An 18,428-nucleotide genomic window follows, 5' to 3' on the forward strand; every position below is an offset into this window, starting at 1 on the left:
TGACACAGCTAGGCAGGCTGAAGTCTGTAGTGTAGACATAGCCTACGGGTGTTGAACTGCTTTAATTATACCAGCATAGTTATAGCAGTACCACTTGTGTGTGTAGACAAGACCTTAAACCGAATAACAACTTCTATACAAGGGTTTGCACCAATGTAAATATCGGTTCAAATTCACACTGTAAATTATGCTGGGGCAACCTTTCCCTGCAGACAAAGCCTCGGTAAATAAATATGAGGCACTCTTAAATCAGTTTAAGAGCATCCATAGAACTGGGTTGCATCAATTTAACTAAATCTGCTTCTAAACCAATGTAAAGGTCTTGTCCTTCACAAGAAAATGGCACCGTTATAATTTAAAGGTGTGAATTTAAACCAGTGTAATTGAACAGGCGCAAAAGGTTGTGTGTGGACACACTTATTTCGGTTTAAGAGTGGCTGGTTTTGGTTTAGCTTAAGTCAGTCAGGAACAAGTTTAATTAAACCATAAGCAGCCATTTTTAGGCCTTGCCTACACACAAAAGTGATACTGTTTTTGGAAGGGGCGGGCAAACTACAGCCCACAGGCCGGAGCCGTTTTAAGCCGGCCCCTGAGGCGCACCATACGGCTCGGCCCTGCTCCAGCCGGGGCGCTGGGTTGGGGGCCGCACTCCTGAGCCTCTCCCCACACCCCAACCTCCTGCCCCAGCCCTGATCCCCCTCCTGCCCTCCGAACCCCTTGGTCACAGCCCAGAGCACCCTCCTACAGCCCAAATTCCTCATCCTCAGCCCCACCCCGGAGCCCGCACCCCCCCCACACCCCAACCCCAATTTTGTGAGCATTCATGGCCCTCCATACAATTTCTATTTCCCGCCGTGACCCTCAGGCCAAAAAGTTTGCCCACCCCTGGTTTTAGGTATACAAGTATGATTAAAACAAGTGGTTCCCAAACTGGGGTTTGTGAACCCCTGAGGGTTCGCAAAATGTTACAGGGGGTTCTCGGGAAAAAAATCCCTAATGGCAGCCAGAGCTGTCCCTAGGGACCCCGGGCAGCCCGGGGCCAGCAGCCCGCAGCCCCTGGACCTCCAAGCACTAAGCAGATCAAAGCCAGCAGATCTATCACGCTGAGGAGATTTAAACGTCAAGACGCCTTATAAGAAATGGAAAGGGAGGTGGATATTTTTTGCTGTTTTTTAAATTAAATAGGCAGCTAGTCTTGTTTTTAAAATTATTATGAAGAACAAGTTTAAACTTTGTTGTAACGTGCGTTGTTTGCCTGGACTGCTCAAGACCTGAATGCTTGTGTAGGAGGGAACTCTTTTGAGTTGGTTTCTTAAATACCTTCCTGCTGTTTCACATCTGATACTCCTTGATGAAACATAGGAGCCTGGTCTTATAACAGGTTTATTCAAAGTGATACAAGCTATGAAAGTGAGATCTTGGAAGAGTGTTGCCGTTTTCATAATGTAATAAAAATACTGTATGATAAATAATAATTAATAATAAATAGTGTGTCATAAAAACAAATTTTATATTCCCAAGATCACTGCTTTTCTAATTTATACTCAGGTAAAGGAGAAAATCCCTGGAAATATTCATTTTTAGGAGGGGGCTCGCGAGACTTGACATTTTAGTGAAAGGGGTTCACAGGTTGCTAAAGTTTGGGAACCACTGATTAAAACAATACAATCCCCCTAGTGGAGACACAGATATAGTCATATAAAAGTGCTTATTCCAGTATAGCTTATTCCCACACAGGAAGGGGAATAAACCATACCAGTATAGGGATGCATCTACACTAGGGGTGGTGCCAGTATAAGGCCTGGTCTACACTGGAGGGGGGGGGGAAATCGATCTAAGATACGTCTTGTAGCTGAAGTTGTGTATCTTAGATCGACTTAGATTGACTTACTTTGCGTCCTCGCGGCGCGGGATTGACGGCCACCGCTCCCCCGTCGACTCCGCTTACACCTCTCGCCCTGGTGGAGTTCCGAAGTCGACGGGGAGTGCGTTCAGGGATCAATGTATCGCGTCTAGATGAGACACGATACATCGATCCCCGATAGATCAATCACTACCCGCCAATCCGACAGGTAGTGTAGACATACCCTTAGTGAAAAAAATCACACACCCCCTAACCAAAATAGTAAATATCAGTGCAAAAACTGCAGGTAGACCAGGCTTTATATTGAAAGGAGCGCTTCCACACAGGCTTTTGCACTGGTTTAACTAACTATACAGGGTGCAAGTGATACCAGTGCAACGTTCTTCTGTCGAAAGTGTGTTAGTCATATCAGTGCATAGTGTGTGTGTGGACAGTGCTGTGTAGAGATGTCCTGAAGCCCTAAAGCTCATTTGTTAAAACTGTGGCTGTACTGTGGACATCTTACTCACACCGGTAAATAGGTAAACACTGACTTGCAACGTATTCATGGGAGTTAGTGCTCACAACCCGACTGGGGATGCCACCATCCGGCCTTTTAGTAGGGCACACAGAACAGGACAGGGGTGCTCAAGAAACACACCTGGTGGAACATTCTCAAGGTGCCATGGCAACCAGAAATGGGCCCAAGCCATGCAGGTTGGACCTGAACTTTGAGGAAGTTCAGGAGTGTTTGGATCAGGCACTCTGGTTCTGAGCCATCTCCCAACTCCTTGAAATTTCATACCAAATAGTACTTTCTAGGCCCATTGTATTGATGAGGAGGAGGAGACAGTTGAGTTGCAACCAGAATGATGGGACTGGGAGGTGGGAAAGGATAAACAAGTAAGTATTTTTACGGAGGCTACTCATGTGGCTGACACTCAATGAAGGGCTACGGTGCCTGCTTGTCTGACTGAGCAAAACAAGGAGCTAAGAAGAGAGAACCAGTCCTGGCAAGGTAAGCAAGGGCACCCAAAATAGAAACAAGTGTTTCTTCAGTTTGCGCCCTATCAATTATGAGACTCTACTAAAAAGTAATGATAGCAGCTTGTTATTACAAACTTCCACACCACTATCCAGGAGCATTTTTGTTTTTAAATCCTTGCCTTCTAAAATAGGGTCTAGTGGCAGGCAATGTATAAAACCACACAAGGAATATTTCTAACAAATGTTCCACCTCCATGAAGAAATAATGATTTACATAAAGCTGAAACCACAGTAAGATGCAACAGAAACTAACAGACTGAGAGGGGACATTTTGGAGAATCACAAAATCATAGAAGATTAGGGTTCGAAGTGACCTCAGGAGGTCATCTAGTCCAACCCCCTGCTCAAAGCAGGGCCAACCCCAACTAAATCATCCCAGCCAGGGCTTTGTCAAGCCAGGCCTTAAAAACCTCTAAGGAAGAAGACTCTACCACCTCCCAAAGTAACCCATTCCAGTGCTTCAGCACCCTCCTAGAGAAATAGTTTTTCCTAATATCCAACCTAGATCTCCCTCACTGAAACTTGAGACCATTGCTCCTTGTCTTGTCATCTGCCATCACTGAGAACAGCCGAGCTCCATCCTCTTTGGAACCATCCCCTTCAGGTAGTTGAAGGCTGCTATCAAATCTCCCCTCATTCTTCTCTTCTGCAGACTAAACAAGCCCAGTTCCCTCAGCCTCTCCTCGTAAGTCATGTGCCCCAGCCCCCTGATCATTTTCATTGCCCTCCACTGGACTCTCTTCAATTTGCCCACATCGTTTCTGTAGTGGGGGGCCCAAAACTGGATGCAGTACTCCAGATGTGGCCTCACCAGTGCCAAATATAAGGGAATAATCACTTCCCTTGATCTGCTGGCAATGCTCCTACTAATGCAGCCCAATCTGCCGCTAGCCTTCTTGGCAACGAGGGCACACTGTTGACTCATATCCAGCTTCTCGTCCACTGTAATCCCCAGGTCCTTTTCTACAGAACTGCTGCTTAGCCAGTTGGTCACCAGCCTGCATGGGATTCTTCCATCCTAAGTGCAGGACTCTGCACTTTTTCTTGTTGAACCTCATCAGATTTCATTTAGCCCAATCCTCCAATTTGTTTAGGTCACTCTGGACCCTATCCCTACCCTTCAGCACAATGGTGGGAACCTGCGGCCCGTCAGGGTAATCCGCCAAACCATTTGTTTATATTTGCATGGCCGCCCACAGCTCCCAGTAGCTGCGGTTCACCGATCTCGGCCAGTGGGAGCTGCGGGACATAGCGCAGGCCTAGCTGCCACATCCCGCAGCTCCCATTGGCAAGGAACGGCGAACCGTGGCCACTGGGAACTGCGGGCGGCCATGCAAATGTAAACAAATGGTCTAGCAGCCCGCCACCAGATTATCCTGACGGGATGCATGCGGCCTGCGGGCCACTGGTTGCTCACCGTTGCTCCAGAATATCTACCTCTCCCCCCAGCTTAGTGTCATCTGCAAACTTCCTGAGGGTGCGAACCATCAGCCCACTGAACACGGTGCCAGACAACGGGTAAGGCGCACCTTGCTAATTCCCACAACTCCGCTGTTTACAAGGGTGCTCTGGGCTATTCCTGCAGACGAAGGCAGTACTTTTAAAAACAAAACACAACATAGGGCTCATGCAAATGACTGGGAGACCACTGTGGATTAATGAATTTTGCAAATAAGCGAAGAGGAGAATAAGTGGTATTAAAGAACAATCAAGGATGCTGAACTGCAAAATGTTCTTTGTTCATTTATTTAAACAAGTGTAGATTAGTCTGAATGGATAGTAATTGTATACCAAAGTAGATGGAGAGTGCTATATTTTGTAAAAGTAACGGGGTAAGTCTACACTACAGTGGCACAGACACAGCACAGCAGCTGTGCCACCATACCATCATAGTGTAAACGCTTCCTATATGGACGGGAGGGAGTTTTCTGTTGAGGTAGTTAATCCACCTCTCCAAGAGGCAGTAGCTAGGTTGATGGAAGACTATTCCACTGACCTCTCTGTGTCTACACTGGGTGTTAGGTCGACCTAACTACAGCGCTCAGGGTGCGAAATTTTTCGCAGCCCTGAATGGCTCTAGGTCAATCTAATTTTTAAGTCTAGACCAGGCCTAAGTCTTTGAAACGTGAGCCCTCTTTACCTCACTCGGCTGTTGCTGAGAAGAGGGGTTAGACTTACAGGCATGGGAACTAGGGGTACTGAAGCACCCCCAGGTTTTGCACAGGGCCAGCGGCTTGGGTCCGGCCATCGGCCCCGCTCCCCAGGCACTGGCCCTGTGTCCGGGGCCCCACCCTCGGTCCCGCGCCCAGGGCTCTGCTCTTGGGGCACTGGCCCTGCTCCCTGGCCACTGGCCCCGTGCCCCACACCTGGCCCCCCCCCGCTCCCAGATGCTAACCTCACGGCTGGGGCTCTGCTACTGGCCCCGTGCCCACCCCCAGCCTTTGCCCCCTTGCTGCTGTCCCGGTTCCCCCCTCCCGGAGACACAGCACTGCTCCCGGCCCCAGCTGCATGGGTGGGGGGGAGCGCAAACAGGGGTAAGGGGGCTGGCTTACAGATTCTCGAGTGAGATTCTAAGGCCTAGTCTATATTACAAAGGCTTTGCTGGTGTAGCTATCCTCCCTAATGGAGACGCAGCTTAGATCTTTTGCCAGTATAAACTGAATATATTGACATGGCTATGCCGGTTACGGTTATGATTTTTTGTACATTCATAACTGACATAGTTATGCCAGCAAAACGTTGTTGTGTAGACCTGGCAACAGACTGCAATGGGTGTCAGGCCAAGCCCTTATTGTACAGGTGCATTTTTAAAAGCTCTGAACACCACAAATGTTAAGCTATATCATTTCACATGTGCATGTATTAAAGATGCACTTGTAAGTGCAATCCTAACCTCTCAACACATGCAAATCACACTGGAGTCAATGGGTCTGTGCAGGCCAGGGGGCTCTGCTCAGACAGACTAAATCACAGGATCTGGGGTCATGGTTTAAGTTTATAAGAAACTCCGTTATTGTCCCCTAGTTTTACGGGACAAGACTTATGTTGGAAACATAATTCTGGGATGCCGCTGCGTAATACAAAGTCTCTAGCCCAGGAGAAACAGATCTTTGCATAAATTTTGGTTTATGTCAATCCACCCGTTAAGTTTTAGCGGTGCAGGAATGCATAACTGTGGTTTCAAATGGGTTTCAATTTCAGACACTCTCTCACAAAACCAGCTTCACTTAAAAATAAAATGTGAAAGAACACTGTCGCCTACAATAGAAACTAAACTCTCAGCACATTAAAAGAAAAAGAATAAATGTTAAATGTCCGGGCTGATGTTTTAAAAAGTGACTGCAGGCAAAAATTTCAAAGTCACCCAAGTCCCATTTCAAAAGACTTAGGAGGCTACATCCTACTGGAAGTCAGTGGGCTTTAGCCCCTAAGTGCCCAAGTCAATTTTGATAATAAGATTTAGACTCCTAAATCATTTAAGCATCTTTGAAAATTTTAACCTGCACGTATAACCATCATTTCTAATAAGGTCTTTGGTATGAACAGTGACTGTCTATGCATCGAATACTGTATATACAGCATAGCACAGAGAATTGGGGTCAGGCTTACACTGGATATTGAGTACAATTGTTACACACATGCCCACTTCATTTATTAAGCATGGTCTGAAAGCACCAAATATGTGAATGCGTATTTTAAATTGACTGAGGCAAGGAAAAGAGAAATACGATCTTGGGGCTTATTCTAGTCACACACAAGAGATTGTGAACTAAACCCTTTTATAAAAACAAGGCATCTAGGCTGGAAGTCTTGCTATTCAGCAAAGCTTTGCTCGTGTATAATTTGAACCTCCCTAAAATTCTAAGCTAACAAAATATATTAGAGGTCGTTTGGAGCAGTCCTGGTCTCCTGGTTCTATGGTCTTCACATTAGGAGAGCACTTAACACATGCAGCGTATTCACCTTTTTTCAAAGTATTACTCTGATAAAAGCAATACAAAACTGTAGTTATGTGTCAGTTATTGATCTCACCTTTTGTTGTTGAAAGAAACAATTTATTCTGCACTTTTAACCCCCTCCCCCTTCCCCAATGAACCCGAATATTACAGCACATATGGTAGGTGACCCAAGTCCTATCGAACACCGTGACACATTACAGGGTGAGCTAAGGACAGTGTTACAGCCTTTGATCTTAATTTCCAGTTTAATTTGGAGACAGCCCCTTAGCATGACTCACATAACTCTGTGTGCCTTACAAATACTAACTAGCTTGTCAAAAACAGCTCTTCCCCAGCAGGGGACACCAGGTGTGCTTTGCTAATTGTGCTTTCCCCTAACTACTATTTAATAATGCAGAGTGGCTTAAACTGGAATTTTAAGGCTTGTATTTAAAAGGAGAGAGAGAGCTTTCACAGCCTTAATGAGAGTGTTATTTCTCTTCTAAACTAAAAGGTTGGGTTTGGTTTTTTTTGCTTTCATTCCTATAGCTATCCATGGAAAAACATATCCATGTGGCAGACCTGTTACAGGATGATTAAAAGAAACCCTATGGAAAGGAGATCATTCTCTGCCCTACCACGGGTACTTTCTATGGGGATGTTACATTTCCTAAAGAACCTTGTTAAGTTGACTCCGGATTTATATTCTGTAGGACTTCTCCTTTAGACTGAAACACTCCCACTATGATGTTTGTAACCCAAACATTGCAGCATAGTGTGAAAGCCTGAAAGTGAAACTGACTAGACTGGAAACAGTGGGCTAGCTCCATTTTCCAAGTTGGGGCAATGAGTAAACAGAGAGGATAAATGGCAAAGGGTGACGTTAGAGCTTTAAATGTTTAACTCCTCTCTTCCCCCACATCTGAGGCACTGTTCCTAGCACAGTGACTGCTCTTTTATTTGGATTTCATACAAAACATTATTTGTAGCCCAGGTTTCTTTTTGCACCGAGATTTACATCTTAAGAGATGTCACTTTAGGCAACTATCCCTTTGTTTTGATTTATTTGCAGCAGTTTGGTTCAAACCCCAACCCCTATGTTTACATGCATTTTATACTAGTATCGAGGCAACCTGCTTCAGACCCTCTCCTACCTTGCACGGTAGTGAACCAGGGCGGGGAAATGGCTGTGAGCAACTCAAGTGATCACTCAACATTAGCAGCTTTTCTCCCAGGGACACACTTCGCAGTTTGCTGCCCTTTCTTGGCCAGACACACAACCCGGGCACCTTCGAGCCCGGTGCACAAAAACCAGACAGCAGAGACCAAGTCCACGCCTTGAAAACACTTCCACGGCCCCAACTCCTTCTCTCCGGCTTCTTGCAACTCGGAGCTCAGCAAAGAGGACTGGAGGAAGGGGGGAGAGAGGATACTTTGTGCTCCTGTGAAATTGACTAGGGGCTGGTAACTGACTAGCCATTTGCTTGCAGGGGACTGGCGGAGCTGTAAACCCAACTGCGTGGCCTCAGCTACGAACGGGTCTTTGGCTCTTTTATTAATTATTATGACTATTTTACATGAAGCCTGAAGCCCTCCTTTTTCCTCGCCCCTAATTTTCCCCTTCAAAAGATGGCGGGCAGAAGGAGAGAGAGAGAGAGAGAGAGAGGAAAAAATCCCTTCCGTAAGGAAGATGGACTGCGACCTCCCAGCGCCGCACAAACTCCAGCCTGTGCCTTTTGGGGGGAAGGGGCGTGGGGGGGTGGATCGGCAGAGAGGGGGATGCAATGCGAGAGGCAGGGTCTCTGTTGCAGACATCCCCCCCCAGGGCTCCTTATGGGGCTGCTTTGGGCGCCGGGTTAGAGGAAGGGGAAGAAGAATATAAAGAGAGAGAGAGAGAAATCAGCAGCCACACGGTATCCGATCTCCAGCTGGCTTTGTTACATTGTTGCAATGCACAAAGGCTGCAGAACCAAGGGGAGCGTTAAAGGGCTTGCAAAAAAAAAAAAAAAGCGCATTAGCCTTTCCCAAGTGGGTTTTGCATTCGCCCCCTCCCCCCACTCCCCCCTCCTCCAGAAAACATGGCCCGCTGCTAGCAATGCAAAACAAAGCATCGAACGAATAAAGGGTAAGATTAAATAGATTACTTTGCCCCGGCAGCTCCAGCAACGTTTGCCTTATAGTCCCTCCAGTTGCTCTTCTTTTTATCCTCGGCAAGGCAGCATAATAGATGCGCTAAAGCTATGGAGAGCTCATGCGCCCAGGCGCAAAGCCATGTGGGGAAGGCAGTTTTTGCACCAAGCACGGGAAAAGACAGCGGTAGTCCTGAGGACTACAAGTCCCAGCATCCCCCGCGCTCCTCCATTCTGTCTCCCCCCCACCACTCTTCCTCCGTTGGACCAGTGGGCAGAAGAGAGAAACAGTAGGGGGTTATTCCCAGGTCAGCGGGTGTGTATGACATTTAAACATGCTCCTTCCCCAGGAGAGGCAAGATCTGGGTTGGTTTGTGGGGGGCTTGTGGCAAAAATCTGTAAAGATCTGTTGACTGGGGGTCTGCCTAAGGGCAGACATTGCTGGGTGAAGATCCAGGCTTCCCCTCTCCGACTGGCTTTGCTCCTCTCAGTCTCTAAAGGTACAACGACAAGAGCCCTTAAAAGTGCAACTGGAAATGTGCAGATTCTTTCAGAGCCCTGTAATGCGTTTTTATCTCCTGGAAACATGCGTGCAGTTGTATACCAAGGTCATATGAGATGTATTTTTATACTTTTTTTTTTATGGTTTGCATTGGCTAGAGCGAACTCACAGTTATTATGCAACAAGCAATACAAGTCACAATAAAAACAATGCAACCAATGCAAGCCATAATAGCATGGCATGAAATGCATCCAAGTGCAAATCATGTTACAGTTTTGCAGTGGTTGATGCATTTCATAATCATGCATCAACCATTGCAAACCAAAATAAAAAATGATGCAATAATCCAACAAAATGCAAATAATAAAAAAATAAAGTGTAGATATTAAAAACACACACTCTAAAGAGCATCAGATCTGAACATTCTTGGAAGCACAATGAAGTTGTAACAAAAAGAGCAACAGAATATATGCATTTGGATCAACAAATGCAAACATTGGTAAAAAGAATAAAAAACCCAACACATTATTATAACCAAAAATATGATTCAATTCCTTCAGTACAAAATAAAATATAGCAATTGGAAAACGAATCCAGGGAAACATTTGAATGTCAGTATAAAAAATAAGTAGTTAAGGGATTTCTCTCTGGATGCATATGCCAGTAGAGGCTTCCATGCTGCTCGTTATATAAACAGCCAGGCACAGATGCCAATTAATAAGTTGGTTTATTATAACCGTAGTTGGAGGCACTTTCATTGTAAGGCCTTGTTTTCAGAGGATACGTTTCTGAAAAATGTGACCTACGGGACTCAAATTTCTCACACCTGTTCTCATCACAATTATGATTTTGTTTTCTTGTGGGAGTGGGGAAAGGCATAGTCAGGGACATTCCATTTAGAGAGTTTTGCAGTTATCCGAAAATGAAATAAAACAAACAAAAAGTGTTGTATATGCTCCTCCCCGCCGGCAAAATGTGCTTTTAGTCCTTTCCAAACTTCCATCTTGCCATGGATTTAGTAATCAGAAACACATTGACAGTGTGAACCACTGGACCTCATTTTCGAAGATTTCTTAGAAAACACTGCCACCACAGTATTTGAGGCTGCATCTGCTTGTACAACCAAACCCACATTTATTCCTGTTAATCTGGGAAACACACCTGTAACTACCATGAACGTTCCCCTCTTAGGTCCCGATCCTGCAACCAAATCTACTAGCTCAGACCTTGTGGAGTCCCGTTGAAATCAATGGGACTCCACACTACTGGAGAGGTCTTGCTAATGGATCTGGTTACAGGATCTGGGTTCAATAGTCCATATGGGACAGGAGGATGTTTATACCTTCCTTTGAAGCATCTTAGCCTGACTACAGTCAGAGACAGGACACAGGAAAACATGCACCACTAATCTAATCCAGTATGGCAATTATGAAAAATATAGGAGACAAAACTCTCATCTGCACTCAAATAAAACATTCAAGCAGCACAAGGAAAAAATAGTTGCAATTGCTATGCTAGAATAATTTTCACAAATTTAACAATTTGGCCCTCTGAATTTACGTGTCTTGTACAATTTACTGTCTTAAGCACAAATATTAACATGTTTGTACTATGCTGATTGATAACAACAATAAAGATTTTCTACTTGCCCATATGATAAAAAAGTACTTGCAGTGGTTGAGCTGAAGTTTGCAAAATTGTTCTACATATACTCAGCCTTCCTTCTCTTGTAAATACTACCCACAACCAGTTATCCAGTTATTAAAAATGACTCAATCAGTTAGATTCTACAATGAGGAAGACTTACATTTTATGCCTTAATAAGAAGCAATAAAGCAACTGGCAATAATACATGGAAGGCCTGATCTTCAGAGGTGCTGAGCTCTGTAATTCCCATTGGATTCAATGGAACTTGCACTTCTCAACACTTTTGAAAAGCAGACCTGTAATCAGCATTGCCAACCCTGAGCATTCAAAAATCATTAGTTCACCCCTCCAAAAAAGTCATGATATTGGCTTCAAAATAACATTTGGGTTTGTTTTATTTTCCTTTGGTGTCATTGCCTTTAAAATTCTTGTTTTCCAGCTTTTCTCCATAATCACGAGGGCTAGAAACTTATTTTCATATAATCACATGACTCCCAGAGCTGGAACTTAAAGGAAAGCACTGAATAACTCAAGACTCGCAATCAAACCATGCAAGTTGGCAACACCAAGTGTAATATGCTGAGAATCAAATTCAGGATCCTGGGTCACACAGACCAAAAGCATCGTGGGTTAGAAAAAGAAAAGATAAATAGGGAAATAGAGCTGACGGCCACAGTCACTTCTGCCACGCCTCCGCGGCACTGTTGGTGTTGCAGCGAGCAAGGCTTCAGCCCCCTGCTTCACCTCAGAACAACAGTCCCATTGAAAGGTCTGATTGATTGCAATAACGAAATAGGCTCAGCTAAAATAACCTCCTCCAGCTAGAGGAGAGAACAAGCAGCATGGATAGATCTGAGCCTGAAGCTCTTAATACCATGTGGACTAGTGACAGCAATGAGGCTCTGATCCTGTGAGCTGTCCTGTGCAGATGGGCCCCTGCACTCACATGGAATCATATTGACTCCCATGGGGATCTTCTCATATGCCTGCTTGCATGGAGCATTTTGTGGGATGAAGGCCTTAAACACTCTGTTTGAAAAAAAATCATACACACAATTCAAACTTCACTTCCAAGTATCTATGAAGCTATGACTCTAGTAGAGAATCATAAGTATCTCACTGACAATGCACAGTAGGAACACAGATTTTGCTATCCTTGGTCTGTAAGGTACATAAGAACGGCCATACTGGGTCAGACCAATGGCCCATCTAGCCCAGTATCCTCTCTTCCGACAGCAGCCAATGCCAGATGCTTCAGAGCAAATGAACAGAACTGGGCAATTATCAAGTGATCCACCCCGTCCCAGTTTCTGACAGTCAGAAATTTAGGGATACCTGGAGCATGGGGTTACATCCCTGTAGATATGGTATGACAGGTATGACAGGCTACCTCCAGCAATGATCAGAATCTGCTCCAGAATAAGGAAGGTCTTATGGTTAAGGCACTAGACAGCAATGAAGGAGAACTGGGTTCTGCTCCCTGCTCTGCCACAGCCTTCTTGTGTGACCATGGACAAATCACTTTAACTGTTCTGTGCCTCGGTTTCCCCATATGTAAACTGGGGATAACGATCCTGACTTCCTTTTTAAAAGTCTTTGAGAGCTACGGATGAAAAGTGCTATATAAGAGTAGGTGGTGGTGTTATTCTCCGTGAGTGGAGATAATAAATTGCTCAAAAACTTGGATAACACAGAACTGAGGTTGACTGGCAGAACCTCGCACCTTTCCAGAACACCGAGTGCACCTCTGCTTAAACCTCTGGAAAGCAGCAAATTGAGTCAAAGTATGCACCAGCCCCAGCCTGCAAGCTGTCCTCTGAGTGATGACCCATCCCATCCCCGAGCAACACCGTAGCACTCTATCCTTCCATATGATAGACCATTGTGGGGACACGGCGGATGGGTACTGTAGAAGAAAGCATCAGACTGTGTCCTCACAAAGGCAAAAACCACATTTAGTACAGGCTTAGTGAACCTCAGCTAGGTCCTCCTGGCCGATATTCAACCACGCTGCACAAATCACCCCAGAGTTGCCAGATGTCACCAGCTATTGGCCCTGGTCTTAAGGATTTCCTCTGGCCCATCACCTGCATTTACCCCTGCCCTGGAGAGCACTTCCATAGGCCACTGGACTGCTACAAAACTCCCTTTGTAGCATAGGCCAGCATGTTCCGTCAATTGCACTGTCTGAACCCAGCACCCCACTCATCTCAATGCAAAGTTCGCAGAAGAGTCTGAACGCCCCTTAGAGATGAGGAAGGCGAAGATTTTGTCACGGTTATTTTTCATAAAAGTCACGGACAGGTCATGGGCAACAAACAAAAATTCACAGAGCCCGTGACCTGTCCGTGACTTTTACTAAAAATAACTGTACAAACTGCGGAGCAGGGGCACATGGCTCTGGTTTCATTCCCCTGCAGAAGCTGCGATGGGGGGGCGCACGGCCCTGGCTGCAGCCCCCACGGCCAGACCCAGCTGAGGCCGAAGAAGTCACGGACATGTGGTACTGACGCGACCTCCCTGACTAAATCATAGCCTTAGAGATGAGCACAATAGCTCCGAGAGGTGTGAACTGACCCATTCATCTCAATGGGTGTTCTTCTCCCTCTGTCCTAAAGTCTACCCCAGAGACCCTGTTGTGAAATATCAGTTTTCAAGACAATCTCATTTATGCACCTGGATCTTAGAGCAATTGGGGTGTTAAAATCAGCTCCCTCTAAGAGGCGGGGAAGGGGCTGAATCTGACAAATCTCTTGAAGAAATGACTAAATTTGCACCAAGAAGTGCTCCCCTACCCTTGTTGTGTCTCACCAGTGTTCAAGATTTTCTTTATGCACCTGGATTTTAGAGCATTTTTTAAATTAACAATATAGGGGGCTGTATTTTGGGAACCTCTTGATCAAAAGATTCAAAATTGGCATCACAAACTTTCCTCCAGCCCATTGGGGTAGACCAGTTTCCAAAACAATCTTCTATGCTGTGGATTTCTTTGATTATTAAGATCAGCTCCTTCTTGGGTGGGACCTTACCTAAAACCCCCTTGACCACAGTCCTCAACTGCAATAGTGTAGTTGAAGGGAAACATGGGGAAACGGAGTTTACCCACTCCTCCTTTGGGGAATATGGAGTCTAGTGGTAAAAAAGGTGGTAAACTAACCTACACTATGGTCTCCCCATGTCACCTAGAACTACCCACATACTCCAACAACAGGCTGTCTGAAAATACTGTGGCTTTCAACAAAGCCCCAAGTCCTGCTGCATGTGCAAAAATGTCTTTCATTGTCTCATGCCACATTGTGGATCCAACTTCTACCCTGAATCCCCTTTAAATATTGCTTCTCCAAAGGGGCAGTGGGGGGCCAGACACTAGCTGAGATCGGAACTGAACAGGTGACGTCAGTTGAGGAGGCTCAGAGCCACAATTTGCACCATGGGGATGTGCAAAGAAGCATGCAAGAGCCAGACAATTTTCACATCACATGATTTTTCTAGGGGAAGGAGCTATATGTCAGGAAGCCCTTACTCAAGTGACCTCAGTTGGGCATCTAGCCCTATCTTGGACCTCCATGAGGCCCAGCAATTTTTAAAACAAGCCAGGCAAGCATGTGGATTTTAGAGCACTTAGAAAAATCCTCACTTAAATTAGTTTCAACCTTTGAAATGAGTTTCAACTACTATGGTGCTCCTGCCCCTCTTCTCCCCCCCACAATGGCTACCCGCCTCACAGGAGTGTTGAGGGAATAAATTCATGAATGTTGTGAGCTGCCCGGATAACATAGCGATGAGCACCACAGAGAAGTCTTACAAATAAAACGGCATGAAACCCCTCCCTGGGCAGTGGGGGTGCCACATGGGCTTAGTGGGGAGTGCATGGCATTCGCAGCCTGGGGTTTCTGTATTCTAACCCCGCCAGTGACTTGCTGTGTGTCCTTGGCAAGCCATCTAACCTCTTGGCATCTCCATTTATAAAAGGGGCCAAGAGCACTGACTGATCTACCAACCCTACAGAAATGTTATACTGATTATTTAATGATCGCTTGAGCAGCATCTTGATGCTGCAGAGTACTATATTAATCTAAAAAGCAACCAGTCTTCAGCTGTACCTAGTGCATGCTCACTAACGAGTACCAGGTGTAACTCAGGACAGAATTAATCCCAGAATAACAACATTCCCCTGCATCTAGCCAAGCATGCAATGCTATATAGGGGGGATGCTACCTGCTGGGCCTGAAGGCCTATCAGCTTTTATCCTGAAGCATCATACTAGGCAATTGCTCACCTACCTCCACTCTTGTGTCTGATGAGCCTAGCTGCATCCGCTCAGGGTGGAGAAAAGCAAACCTTGCTAGGAATACCGTAAAGTCTTGTCTACACAAGAAAATCATACTCAATTGTTTTAGTTTTATTGTTTAAACAAGTTTTATTAATTGGGCACAATCCTTGCGTGTGGGCGCTCTGGTTTGGTAGAAGAGTGCCTTGGAGCCATTTGGCTTATGTCAGGAAAGTCTAGATCCCCACAGGTATAGAGGCAGCTAACTCAAATCAAGGGGAGTTGGGCAGCTTAATACTTTTGAGGATCTAGGCCTAGGGAAATCCCCTACCGCCCTATAAGGCACTCTTAACCCACAACCAGAGGGTTTGTGAAGGGAGGTGCAACCCTCCAATTAAACTAGTTTCTAAGTTAATTCAGTGCAATTTTCTAATATAGACAAGACCCTAAAAATCTGCCCACTCTTGGGAGCCAGAGCTCCAGTTTTCCCATGTTGTACAAGAGGGAGGCAAAAAGAAACAAAACATTCAACAGCTTTTTGTTTTCATTCAGGGAGCTCAGGACTTCAGCCATTCTGCCTTCAACAAAAGCCCTCTGATTAGCCTCTGTGGTCCCTTTTAGTCACACCCCCAGTTACTCAATTAGTACCTCGTTAACCACACACCTGCAGTTTATTTACTCCGCCACACTGCACTGTTGCTTTTAACCCCTTACCACCAGGCTGCTTAACACACACACACACACCATGATGGCTGGCTGGCATTGGAAAGGGGAATCTGTCTGTCCATGCAAAATGGGTGCCCTTCCCAGGGCTGGGCTGCACTCTGGTTTTTGCACCAATTCAACTAAATCTGCAGAAAATCCCATTTAATGTCATCAGTGCAAAAATGGTTCTCAGAGACCATTGCTGTTAAGCCCCAGGAACCATGGGAGTCAGGTGCCCAAATGCCTTTGAGGAGCTGGGCCTTGGAACCTGGCAGGATTGGGTCCTGTCTGATTTTTATAATCAGGAGAGGCAGTGTTTCCTAGAGGTTAGAGCACTGGACTGGGAGCCAGGACACCTGGGTTTTATTTTGCCCTAGCTACTGACCTGCTGTGAAACCTTCAGCAAGTTTATTTACCTTTCTGTGCTTTGTTTTCCCCATCAAGAAAATAGGCAGAATTACACTCCTCTATCTCAGAGCGGCGATGTGAAGTTTCACTAGTTGAAATATTACAGCTATGACACAGTCCTTCCTTGACAGCTTGGTACCAGCTTTGAAATTATCTAGGTGCCCCCTTTCCCTATATACCCACACCGAGCTAAGCACAGGAGAGTCTGCAGCGGTGACTCCTCCAGCTCTGCAAAGCTCAAGGCTGGCAGTCACAGTCCTGCCACTTTGTCATCCGCCAGCAGCCATGGGCCTCGGGGGACCTCATGCATCCAGGTAGACAAAGGGCAGCAAGCTTGGTCCAGGATTTAATGGTACAGTGCTAATGGGGAACATATTCAGCAAAAGCTGAGTATGGGGGAGGGGAGGAGAATAGTGGCCAGTTAAATACTACGTTGTAGGTGAGTCAGAGAAGTAATCGGAGCAGGAATTCATAGGCAGGGAGCAGTGGTATTGGAGTCAGGGTATAGGTGCTTATTATTGCAGCCCTGAGTAGTCCTTACTCACATGAACGCTCCTGCTGGAGTCAGGGGGACTACTCAGCGAAGTAAGGGTTACTTTCCTGAGTAAGGGTGACACATCAGGTTCAGGGTTTGGAAAGGAATAATTATAGTTTGCACTACTATATTGCCTTTCATCTGAGGATTTCAGAGCACTTCAATAATGATCCGAACATCCTCCTGAGGGTGGGTAAATATTATCACTCCCTTTCAGTGCCGGAGAAGCTGTGGCACAGTGAGGTGAAGGGATCACAGTCTGTCCCCCTTGCTCTAACCACTGGATAATGCTACCCCCCAAAAATACACCATTGAGTGCATGCTAATGTCTGTCAGCGCCTGCATGGCCTTTATCCTTCCACAGCATTCACTGCCAAGCCCTTGTTCTCCAGATGGAAAAGGGAAAATGGAGCCTCCACCCAAGGGACTCTGAATGCCAAGCTGTCTGTGGGCCCTAGAACAGGTGCACTGCCATGCTGACTAGTGAGACGGTGGGGAAGAATGTGAACTATCTGAGAGCCAAAGGAGGTATCATCAACTGACCACATTGTAACCAATTCATGCAGGGGCGGCATCAGCTGGCTCGAGCACCAGGCCACTGACCGGCCCCGGCGCCAGGCCAAATCGCTGGCCGGACCCTCAGATTGAGGCACTGGCCCAACCGCCAGGTCGAGCTGCTGGCCCAACCTCTAGGCCGAACCGCTGGCCTGAGCCACCCAGGGTGGCCCTGGCCACAGTTAGGCCTGAGCTCCAGGCTGCCACTGGAGCTGAATCCCCACCAGCTTCAGGGGGGAGAGGGAGGGAGGGAGGTGAGGCTTCAGGGTGGAACATGGGCAGGGGCATGGCCTGGGTTAGGGGAGGCTTAGCCTGCCCTGGCCTTTGATACCCACTGCCCATGAATCCATGTCCATCTAGGACATTGTAGCTGTCGCTGTGCAGCACACACTGAGCACATGGGATGTTGTGAAGACAGAGGAAGGACAGAAGTCAGATCCTCCTACTCTGAATGCGCAGGCCCTCATCACTTGAGCTAACGGATACTCTCCACTAGTTGTAAGCAATATAGGGCCTATGACACAATATTGACCAATATAGGGCCTATGACTAGCAATTCTAATTCCGTCCAGTAGAAAGCAGTGGTGTGAGGGGCGCCTGGGGCGGGGGAGCGCTGCTCTGACATCAGATCATGGCAGCCCCCAAATGGCTTCAGAACATGGAAAACAAAGGTGGCTTACAGACACCTTAAAGTCAAAGAAAAGAACCACAAATCATTCAGCCAGTTAAACACATGTCTGGGGGAAGCAGAGGGAAAGACTGAACAGAAAAGAATGCTGATAGAAAGAAGAGATACTCTGCTGCAGCTCCCTCAATTAGGCCCACGGGCAGGAATTTGCTTTGCTTTGA

General features: G+C 46.3%; 1 protein-coding gene across 2 annotated transcripts in view; it reads right to left on the reverse strand.

Annotated features, from left to right (window-relative positions):
• Window positions 1-18,428, reverse strand: part of BRD3 (bromodomain containing 3) — a 69,998-nt gene that overhangs the window by 47,644 nt on the left and 3,926 nt on the right. The window contains exon 1 of one of the 2 annotated variants that reach the window (XM_044993172.1): window positions 8,973-9,085. The exons of the other annotated variant lie outside the window; for it this stretch is intronic. The gene's annotated coding sequence lies outside the window, so the exon portion shown is untranslated. Of the gene's footprint in view, window positions 1-8,972; window positions 9,086-18,428 lie in introns of those variants that run through there. 2 annotated transcript variants of the gene reach the window in all.

This window comes from Mauremys mutica, chromosome 18 (genome assembly GCF_020497125.1).
Source record: "Mauremys mutica isolate MM-2020 ecotype Southern chromosome 18, ASM2049712v1, whole genome shotgun sequence".
NCBI classification, from domain to species: Eukaryota; Metazoa; Chordata; order Testudines; family Geoemydidae; genus Mauremys; species Mauremys mutica.